At 43.8% G+C, this 10,642-nt stretch overlaps 1 pseudogene; it reads left to right on the plus strand.

The window, feature by feature from the left end:
• Nucleotides 1-9,573: 9,573 nt before the first annotated feature.
• Nucleotides 9,574-9,690, plus strand: LOC136646870 (5S ribosomal RNA; annotated as a pseudogene).
• The last annotated feature ends 952 nt before the right edge of the window (nt 9,691-10,642 follow it).

Below are 10,642 nucleotides of genomic sequence, written 5' to 3' on the forward strand. Positions count from 1 at the left end.
CGCCTAGAATTCCCAGTTCCACCTCCTCCCCACCCACGATCTGCCCATGTCCGTCCATCCCCCCGCCAGCTTAGCTGCTCTGGAGCAGGTCATCAGTGCCAGAATGGCATGTTAAAACAGTGGAGCTCTGTTCTGCTGTCTTAATTCTGCAGTTAGGATTGGGCTCCTACTTAAGTATTGGTTAGATTAGGTTCCAGGGGTCTGTAGTTAAATTGAAATGTACTTAAATTGAAACTTCCAGTTCTTGCTGGACACCCATAACCTGGGAAGCCAGTCTTCTATGGATGATGGAATCTGCATAAATGAATGTATGAAAAATAAATAAATCTGACAGAGACATAAATTTGCTCTGTGCTCACACTGTGGAATACAAAGTCCTCTAAGGTTCATTCAGAAAAAAGGTGGCAAAATGTTGTTGGACACCTCTCTCTGTTACTGTCTGCCCTGCTATTTTCTCTCCACTGTATTTTCTATTCTCCTCTTTTGTTGTAGTTACAAAAGCTGCATAAGCTCCATGGCTAAGTATTTGTAAAACCTATGGTCCCACTGTACTATTTGCAAAGCTATCCTTTTCTTCTTTTGCAATGATGGTCTGTCAGCTGAGTGCCACATGCAGCAGTAGGACTGTGAGAGAGGTATATATAATCCAAAAGGGTGTTTGGATTGTATGCAAAGCAAGTCACGACTAAATCCCGTTGAAATGAATAATAAGTAACCTGATTTTAAATATCACTTTGTCACGGCTAACTTCCTTTAGGTACAATCTTATAGGTTTAGTCATTCCTTTTCTCTCCCACTGAGGAATGGTCTGGAGAATACATCCAAACCAACCTCACTCACATTCAGTTAGGGATATGGATCTTTACCTGACTTATGGCCCAATCCTATCCCCTGCCACATTTTGGCATGCAGCCACACCAAGTTTGCACCTCGTGTATAGGACAGGCAATCGGACAGCCTGCAGGAGGTAGGCAGCCCAATCGCCTGTGGGTCTCCTCAGATCTATGCCAGCCATTTTGGCCAAGAGGCATTCCAGGGAGGGTTTGGGGAATCGTTGCTGCCACCATATCCACCCTCCAGCAACATGCCCCCCAGCGTGCACTGTTACCCCACCGCAGACTACAATTCATTGGCACTGGTGCTTTGAGCTTCTGCCAGGTCTGCTGTGCTTCTTACTGTTTGCAACAATGGCCTGACAGTGGCCTGGCTTTGTAAGGAGCCCGTAGGATTAGGCTGTGAATATTGGATCTGACCCCACCATACATGATTAGGGATGTGTGTGCATGCATGTCCCACTCCTCCTCCTGAAAAACCATTCCCCTTCTCATAAACAGTGGATTTTGTTTACATGCAATTTTAATACTATATTAAAATTATATTTAAAAGATGTAGTAGAACACCTGTATTCACAACTCTAATCACGTATGGGTGGAATTTGTTTGAACGCATCATCCAAACTAGCCCCATGCCTGCCTTGTCTTTCCTGTATGGGTACAAAGCTAAAAGTTCAATAGTCAGCCATGAAAATCATCCAGATAACAGCGGAATCCATTCTCTGTGTCCAGCAGGGACTCTGTTTTGTTTTCTTCAAAGAGAGGCTCCCACCCCACATGACAAATTGCATTTGAAACTGAAGGGGATGTCAAAAGCAGTTTGTGATGAGACAACTGTTCAAAGAAAATCAGTTTTAGATAAATATATAATATATAAAAAAAACCTCTTTGGATCCCAGTTCTTAATTTTGTCTCTCTCCCCCCAACAATTTGAATACTTCATTTTAGTGGTTTTAACAGCAGTATTGATGTAATACTGCAGCTGCCACTTGATCCCTGTTGTGTGGGAATTTGCCCCAATTTCACTATGTGCTATGCTTAAAATCATGCATGAATGAATCCAGATGGAGTTCTTCCTCTGAATGTCTGCTGCAGACTGGTCAGTGACTGGAACTATAAAGCAAGCCTCTTATGAAATCCGTCAGAAGTCCAAGCTGTCTTTGCAGTGGCTCTTGTTTCTTTAGCTCCAGGCTCTCTGAGTGGTTTTCCATTCCAGCTGGATTTCTGAAACAGTGTCTACCTGACCATTCTTCTTGAACTTCTGACCCATTTTCACCTCTCTTTTCTTGATTTGAAGAGCTGAGACCGTGTCCACCAGACTCCTAGAATCTTTGCTTACTTTTCCTGGAGTTCATGGGCTATCATTCTATGTATCAGGACAAGCAAATGAGCTTGGGAACACCAGCTTACTGTTTGCCTTGGGTGTTGCTCCTAGGGCAAGCTCTGACTCTGCTACTAAATCCTGTTAGCTTGCTCCTGAAAAGGTGGACAAGCTTTAAAAATGTATTGGTTCGAATCTAATTGTTCTACAATGGAAGCTGACTTTCTTAATTAGACCTCTATATTAATGTCCTTAGAAACAAATTTAACCTGCCCGTATAGCTCTTGACTCCCACTTAGGCGTTCATTACAAGGGGTTGCTTTAATTGTTTTCCTAGTTATTCCAGTTTTATGTTTCATTTTCTTTTTTTCACTCTACCTTACATTGTCTTGTGTCAACCTAATAAGGTTCCCTCTGCACATTTTTAATAACAAGGCAGAGCTGCAATAAAGATCATGATATTAGGACTGGTATTTGTGAATACTGCCATTTACAATGATGGTAGTAATTTAAATGTAATTGACTTCTGTAATTGCACAGAATAATTTATGGCCGTGGTAATTGTTAAGAGAACATTATGTATTGAGGATTTGAGTTCATCCAATATTTATCTGTGAGAATCAGGCTGCTGCAGTGCTCTCTAGGAGGGCAAATCAGAGAAAATAATTGAATTGTTTTAAGAGATGAAGCATATTTGTTTTGCCATTAGAAAATGGCTTCCTACAGAATTTGTGAACACATGCACTTTGTTTACTCTTCCCTTTCCCCCAGTGGTTGTGAATCCCCTCTAAAACTGAGGAATGTGTCAGAGAAAATTATGGTTCAAATGATTACTTGTACATGTGCCTTGTAAAAGGATCCAGGAGTGAGCCACAATGCTTGTGACATTCCCAGGTCAGAATCAGTTTATGAGCAGTCATAAAAATGGTTTCCCAAGACTCTTGACCCAGAAACTCTAGCTGAGGAACTCCAGCTGAGGAACCTCACTCTCTGTACCACTCTGGAACCTCCCACAAAAGCAAGTTGCTTGCCTGTGCTTTCATACTAACACAAATGACCAGAGACAGCTAATGTGCATCTACAAGTTCAGTAGTGGGGAGAGGGAGACAGAATGGGTCAGTCAGGTAACCAATGCGATGGTAGTATTCCATGTGGTCTTATATATATAGCTCCTGACAAGTCTAAGCAGCTTGGTACTTATGTACAGACTGACAGCCCAATACTATCCCAGGTGCCGCGACACTGAAATGGCTACTGCTGTATCCAGCAGCACCGAAGGGAACTTTTATCCCCTTCCCTGGGGAAAGCTCCAGGCCCTGCAATAGGGCTTCTCAAGTTTGTGTCAGCTATTTTGCCACTGCAGACTTGAGAACATCCATGTTGGGCTTTTCAGCCTGACACAGAGGATAGGATAGGATAGGATAGGATCCGGTATAGCAGGGTTGTTGGTGGTGTTACATAAAAATCTTCATAGTTGATTCAGAGGTGATCTAGCCCAACTCAGGAATCTTTTAGAAAGCTTCTTAAGGCCCAATCTTATCCAAATTGGCCTCCTCAATGTAGGGGAACATTTGTTTCCTTAACTGGGGGGGGCTGTATTGGTACTGGAAAGTTGGATAGGATTGGGCAGGAGGTCTGGTCTAGAGGGTAGAGCCTCCATCTGCCTGAAGATAACATCCACAAGATCGCCAGTTCGAGGCCACCGGCATCGTGCAACCTTGGAGCAGCTGACAAGCTGAAGCCGAGCAATTCCATCTGCTCTGAGTGTGGGAGGATGGAAGCCAGAATGTGAAGCCAGATCGGAATGAAACACCTAGAATGTAGTAGTTCTTGAAAGAAAGAACCTTCTTTGAAATTGTAAAAATCCCTATTTAAATAGGGATTTAGATAAAGCCTGCCTATGTAAACCGCCTTGAATAAAGTCTTGAATAAAGACCAAGAAAGGCGGTATATAAATACCTGTTATTATTATTATTATTATTATTATTATTATTATTATTATTATTATTATTATTATTATTATTATTATTGGGTCCCAATAATATGCAGCACACACTCCATTGGGACAGCTGCATGCTATGGAGTGGTGAAAGATAGAATTGGTCTGTAATTCTCAAATGGCAACTAAGAAGCTTTGTTTAAGATCACTGGGTTGGGCTGGAACTTGATCACCTTGGAACCAACTATGAAGAATTTTATGTAACACCATCTCCCTGTCAACTTGTTTACTTACCACTCAGTAAGCCTTACCTATGGGTCTCCTTGGACCCATATATAGCTCCCGTAAGGAGAGGATGGGGGTGGGTTGGGCTGGAAAATCAGGGGTAAAATCCTAGTGAAAGTCGCTGCCACCAGGTTCTAGCCCCTCCTGCCATGAGCCTCTCCCAAACCTCCCCCCTCCTGTCTCTCCACCGCACTACCTGGCATGGCCTAGGTTGGCCATTGGCATGCACAGACTAGCCACCAGCCATTTCTGCTGGCTACTCCCATGTGCTTGGCAGCAGTGTGAAATTTATGCGGGTACAGCTCCGTTTATTGGGCTGTCAGGGATATGACTGGGCCATTAATCTGGAGACACCAAATACTGACCTTGAAATACCCTTTACTTTGCTCACAGGAAAGCAGGAAATTCATTATGTTGTTTTGCTATTTTTTCCCCTACTCAGGCGTAGAACTGGAATGGCTAATTCTAGTGCAGCAGCAGGAGTTCTGGCCTGCATGCTGCCTTGATCTTGGATCAGTAATCTCCACCATCCTGTTCTGTTCTATGTACTTTTTAACCCTTCTTCTCTGGCCCCCTCTTTTCTGGAACCTCCTCTCCTTGGCCCCTGCCAACTCAGCATTATCTCAATTCCTTTACCCAACCAAATGGAGCCAGTTCATTGGAACATGGCATCGTGTTGGTCACATTATTTTCTTACCACACACACGGCTCTTCTCCAACCTTTTGACACATGTCCTGTTCTTCCATCCAGCCCTGGGTGGTGCAACTGTTGACTTACAGCCCAATCCTATTCAAGGATTACACCAGCAGAACATGTGTTCCACCAGTGTAACCTCCTTTACAGTCATTACAAACACGACTAGGCCAGTGTGTGTGGGCTTGCCGCTGCCACAGGTGGCAAGCAGCTAGCACCACATGCCAATGGACACCAGATGCCTGCTGAGGGAGGTGGGAAGGGAGTTGAACAGGGAAGGTGTGAGTGGAATGGGGGAGGGGTCAGTGGAACAGGTCGGTGATGGAAAAGAGGGTGGATCAGGCCCAGAAGGGGGGCAGGATCAGCAGTGGCTCATGCTGAATTCTGACTCCCTTCCTGGGCTTGATCCACCATCATCGATCAACATAGATTTGTGCCAGCGATTGAGCTGGCACAGGTCCAAGTTGAGCCAAAACAGCTGTTGGGGCTTATCCCAGGGCAAGGGGACAAATGTTCTCTTACCCTGAAGAGAATTTCAGCAGCCAAAACTATTTTGTGGGATGCAGTGGCAGCCATGCCAGCACTACTGCATTGCCACAGTAGGAGTTAGGTTGGTTTGGGCTGTTTGTGCTCAGTTTGCCATAACTGGGGATCATTCTGGAACTAGAGGAAAACTCTTGCTTTCAGTTGGAGTCTGGTGATTTGCTGTTTTCAGCAATATCACAACTGTAGTCTGTCTTCAGACATCTTCTCATGCTGACTCCCTCACACACACACCCTGAGCACCTGGCTACATCCATCTAACACTGATTCAAAAATCAAAACCTATAACTTAATCATGACAATGGGAAAATGCTGGCCACTCTGGCACGGATGCACTGCACAGCCCTGACCTCCAAAGGCTCTTCAAATGTTATGCTGTAGCCTTGCTGAAGTAGGGATTTGCCCCTGACTAAGCAGACGAAGCATCACAGCTTTGTACACTCTAAGATTGCTTAGAAAGTTACATTCTTCAACACTGTAACTACATAACATTCATGCCTCTGGCATTTAGTATAATCAGAGTAATAAGCCGAATGCTGTTTTTTTTTTTTTTTATTTGTATGCTTGCCTGAAATTTATGTATTGATTTTATTTAGTTAGACAATTTATACCCTACTGTTCTTCCCAACAAGGGCCATTAATGAAGAAATAAAGTTATCCTGCATATACTTTTATTTTCTTGGTTGATGCTTGGTTCACTCCTGGATTGCCAATGATAGACTTGCCTGCCTGATAAGACTGATCACCTAGGATAGATGCCACTTGCGTGTAGCACAAAAGATGTTCACAGATCCACATTAGATAATTCTGGGCTATTAGTACACATTCAAGAACTTCTATTTGCTTGTGTATGAAAAAGATGCAGTGCTGTGGTGGTTTCAAGTCCTGAAGAAGAAAATCTGATTGATCACTCTAGTGCAATGGTTCCCAACCCCTTGGAGCCTGTGGACCACTGAAGCAAAAATTGGAACCATTGTGGACCATATGCAACCTCACTTCCACCCCCTGTACATTAAAAATACAAAATTTGGTAGTCCATTGCGGAGCACACAGTGAGACACTGGAAGTGGCAACTGTGGGTTCATTCTCCACCCTCTCTGATGGTCCATGGGGAAGCATCTCCTGAGCAAGCACTCCCCATGGACTATCAGAGAGGGCAGAGGACCACCTACTACCACAGGTGATATTTCAGTGATCTGTGGGGAAGCACTCGCTCACCGAGGTGTTGGAAATGATAGAAGGTATCTTTCTTTTTTTCCTGAGACCTCGTGGACCAATTCTTAGGGTCTTGCAGACCACCTGTGGTCCACGGATCACAGGTTTCGAACCATTGCTCTAGTGTCCTTGCAAATGTTCAGTGTCATCTCAGTGGCCCACTTTGCCCACTATACTGAAAATGTGATTGCTGCTAAGAAGGCAGCATGGCTATCTTTTAGTATGAGAAACTGATTGAATGAAGCACGTCTCATAAGATTCAAGTCAATTTTAATAAAAATGACAAGAGACTTGCTTTTAGATGTATATTTCAGAACTTTTTCATAAGCTCTCCCTCCCTCCCTCCCTCCCTCCCTCCCTCCCTCTCTGTGATGTGCATGCATGCTTGAGTAAAGATCAGAGAACTATGTGTTATCTGTTGAACAAATATCTATCCCAAATAGATTACACAGATCTGCACACATTTTGCTATTTTTAGACCTATGCGGGTGTATATTTGGGGTGTTGAATTTAAAAAATGGCATTAGTTTTGACCAGATTTGCTCTCGTTTTGGGAGTATGGCCTAGCCACGTATGCAACTTCCTCGTGACATGGGGAAGTGGACACCAATGAGGAAGCTGTTTGAATCAGCATATGTGGCTACACCATACCCCCAAAACTAGAGCCAATTGAGCAAAACCAATGTCATTTTTTGATTCAACACCCCACAAATTTCATAAATTTCATAAATTTGTTCAAACATTTTTGGCAACTAAATAAAGTGTTGTTTTTTGGGGGGTAGGCCTGTGTTATAGAATTCCATTGTCAATATTAAAAATATAAGCAGATACCATGAGAACTTCTGAAGCTCTTCTCAGATAACACTACAATATTTAATCAGAAAGGATTCACTCACGATCTGTAGCAAGCTTATGAACAAAGAGGTATAGCTGTGCTGTATTGTTTCATAGTGTATGCATTCTCCACAAAGTTATATTTCCAGAAGTGACTGGTTTTGTGCAGTGTGCCTGCTTCATTTATCATCTTGACCTTCCAAGTTAGCTGGCTCACGGTTTGTACAAAAGTTGGAACCTGGGAGAGACTGCGCAGGGAAATCTAAAACATTTTATTTCCAATTGAAAGGAATTTGCTGTAGCATTGCTGGCTGCTTTCTGCCCTTTTAGCACACTGTGTTTGTGTGGTCATATAAGCTACCACTTTTCATTTTTATAGGATTCCTTCATGTACCTTGAATGTGCGTGAATAAGCAGCATCTTCACAGATGAACACTTCCCAATCACTGCATGTCCAGAATGCAAAAGTCTTTACCAGTTGACAGTGTTGGGAACTCAAGTCAGTGACTTGGACTCATGAAAATGCATGATTTGGGGTGACTCAGCAACTCGTGAGTCATGCACGTGGAAGACTCTAGTCAAGGTCCCCCTGCTTTGGCACTCATCCCCACATGTGCTGACTTGAGTCTGCCTGTGTCTGGAAGTGCTTGCTTACTGTTTTCGCGGCATGGAAAACCTTGTGGGGCCAGCATTCTGATTGGCGAACAGCAGGGAGTCCCAACCAGGAGGCAGGGAAGGGTTAATCTGAGCAGGAGGGGGCAGGCGAGACTGGAACTAGGAAGGAAGAAACGGATGATCATTGGACAAAGGATGAGCATTCTCATATTTCCATTGCCTGAGGGAGGGCAGGAGGAGGAGCCAGCATGGCTGGTGGGGAGGGGTAATCCTCATTGAATGACTGGCTGTGGTGGGACTACTTCTGAGTAGGGCTAACAAGGATTGGGTCATCCTTGTAAGCCTCGCAGCTGCTGCTTGTGACCCTCCTCCTGCCTCTTGCCGCTTGTGTCCCTGCTCTCTCATCGTCCCTCCCACCCCTTCAGCCCTGTTTACAGATGGGTGGGAACAACAGGGGAATGTTCAAAGAGAACTGCTACACACACATTCCCAGTTTTTCCACTGCGGGCTTTTTAAAGGGGGTGCGACTTGACTCAAGTCTTTTAAAGTTACTAAAGGGTGACTCAGAGACTCAGAAAGTGCCCCCGTTATGACTCTTTTTCGAGTCGAGTCGTGGGGGGGGCAGTGACTCTGCAACTCGACTCAAGCCACATTGGGTTTTCCCATCCCTGCCAGCTGAATGTCTGTCACACAACCCATCTTTCTTAAACAGCTCAATGGGAACAAGAAGTGACATGCCTCATCTACAAGGCATGTTTATTTAACTACTGCACAGATTGGAGTGCCTGCAGATATGGTAAGGTCAAAAACAATGTGTGAGTTCACTTCTTTCCTACCTCCCCACCCCACGCTGGGGTAGAATTTTTTTTGTTTTGTTTGTTGAGAATTGGATCATTTTTCTATTAATGTAGTAATGGTAACTGCTGATAGAAAGAGACATTGTCAACGAGTATTCATGCTTAATTCAGTAACACCACAGTTTGTCTGTGGTCACAGAACAAAGGATTATGCTCCAGTCGAGGAAATGACAATGCTGTTAGAGATGCCAGGCATATCCATGGTTTTCCGCTCTCTGTGTGAAAACTGCATCTTTATTGTTGCAGATAATCATTGGAATAGCATGATGGCAACCACAGGTAAAGCACTTCCCTGCTTAAATGGTCCATGTCCATCTTGTCATTTGTACACACACTTGCTACATGGCTGGCACATTCACAAGCAGAGCCAGGAAGCCTTCTTGGTGTCTGCCTCATCCATTCACTACTGGTGTGCTTAGTCTGAATCACATGTGCTGACTCACAACTGTTACCCTGCACGTGCCTGATCTCGTCTGATCTCGGAAGCTAAGCAGGGTCAGGCCTGGTTAGTACTTGGATGGGAGACCGCCTGGGAATACCGGGTGCTGTAGGCTTATACCATAATATTTCGAGACTGAAGCTTGCCAACCACTTACACTGGCAAAAGCATTACATGTGGCCATAAGTATGGCTTTTTTTTTTTTTAGACCAAACTGTGTTGAAAGACAGTGGGTTTGATCATGTTTTCATGATCCCCTCCAAGAGCAGTGACTCAACATACAAACCGTTATGAAATGAAACGAATTGCACATAGACTGTCCAATAATGATTCAGATTTGCATTCTGCTGCACAGAGAGCTGTCTGTGCCTTTAAATGTGCAGTTAAGCCAGCTGTAGTTAATATCTTGCTGCACATAGTGCAGAACACATCCAAATTACATTGCTTAGAGAAATATCTGTGTTTTGGAATAGGGAACATGATGTGTAGTGTAGCAAATTGCGTATGATAAAAACACATGCCATGTGCAGTGACTCATATCTGCAATGAAGAAATTATGTATCTGCTCTTGCAAGTAAGTATGCATGTTAAAAGGATGTGGGGAAAACAGAAATATTTATGAAAATAAAGAGAAATGTTATCACTTACCTCTAGTAATATATTTTTTTCATAAGTACAATAAAATAATACATTGGTTGGGACCTACTGAAGTTCCCAGTATTGTCTCTAAGTCAGCCATTTTCAACCACTGTGCCATGACACACTTGTGTGCCGTGAGTGGTCCACAAGTGTGCCACAAGAATTTGGGGGAACATCATATATTAGTGGGGAATGTGAGCCCCCCCCCCTACTGGCTGCATGGTGTGCCTTGTCAATTGTTAAAAACCTGATGGTGTGCCTTGATAATTTTAGTGGTTTGTCAGTGTGCCATGAGATGAAAAGGATTGAAAATCGATGCTCTAAGTTTTCAGTTTAGACAGAATTATTCATTAGGGCAGGAGGTCTGGTCTAGAGGGTAGACCCTCCGTCTGCCTGAAGATAACATCCACAAGGTCGCCAGTTCGAGG

The sequence above is a fragment of the Tiliqua scincoides genome, chromosome 3, assembly GCF_035046505.1.
Source record: "Tiliqua scincoides isolate rTilSci1 chromosome 3, rTilSci1.hap2, whole genome shotgun sequence".
NCBI lineage: Eukaryota > Metazoa > Chordata > Lepidosauria > Squamata > Scincidae > Tiliqua > Tiliqua scincoides.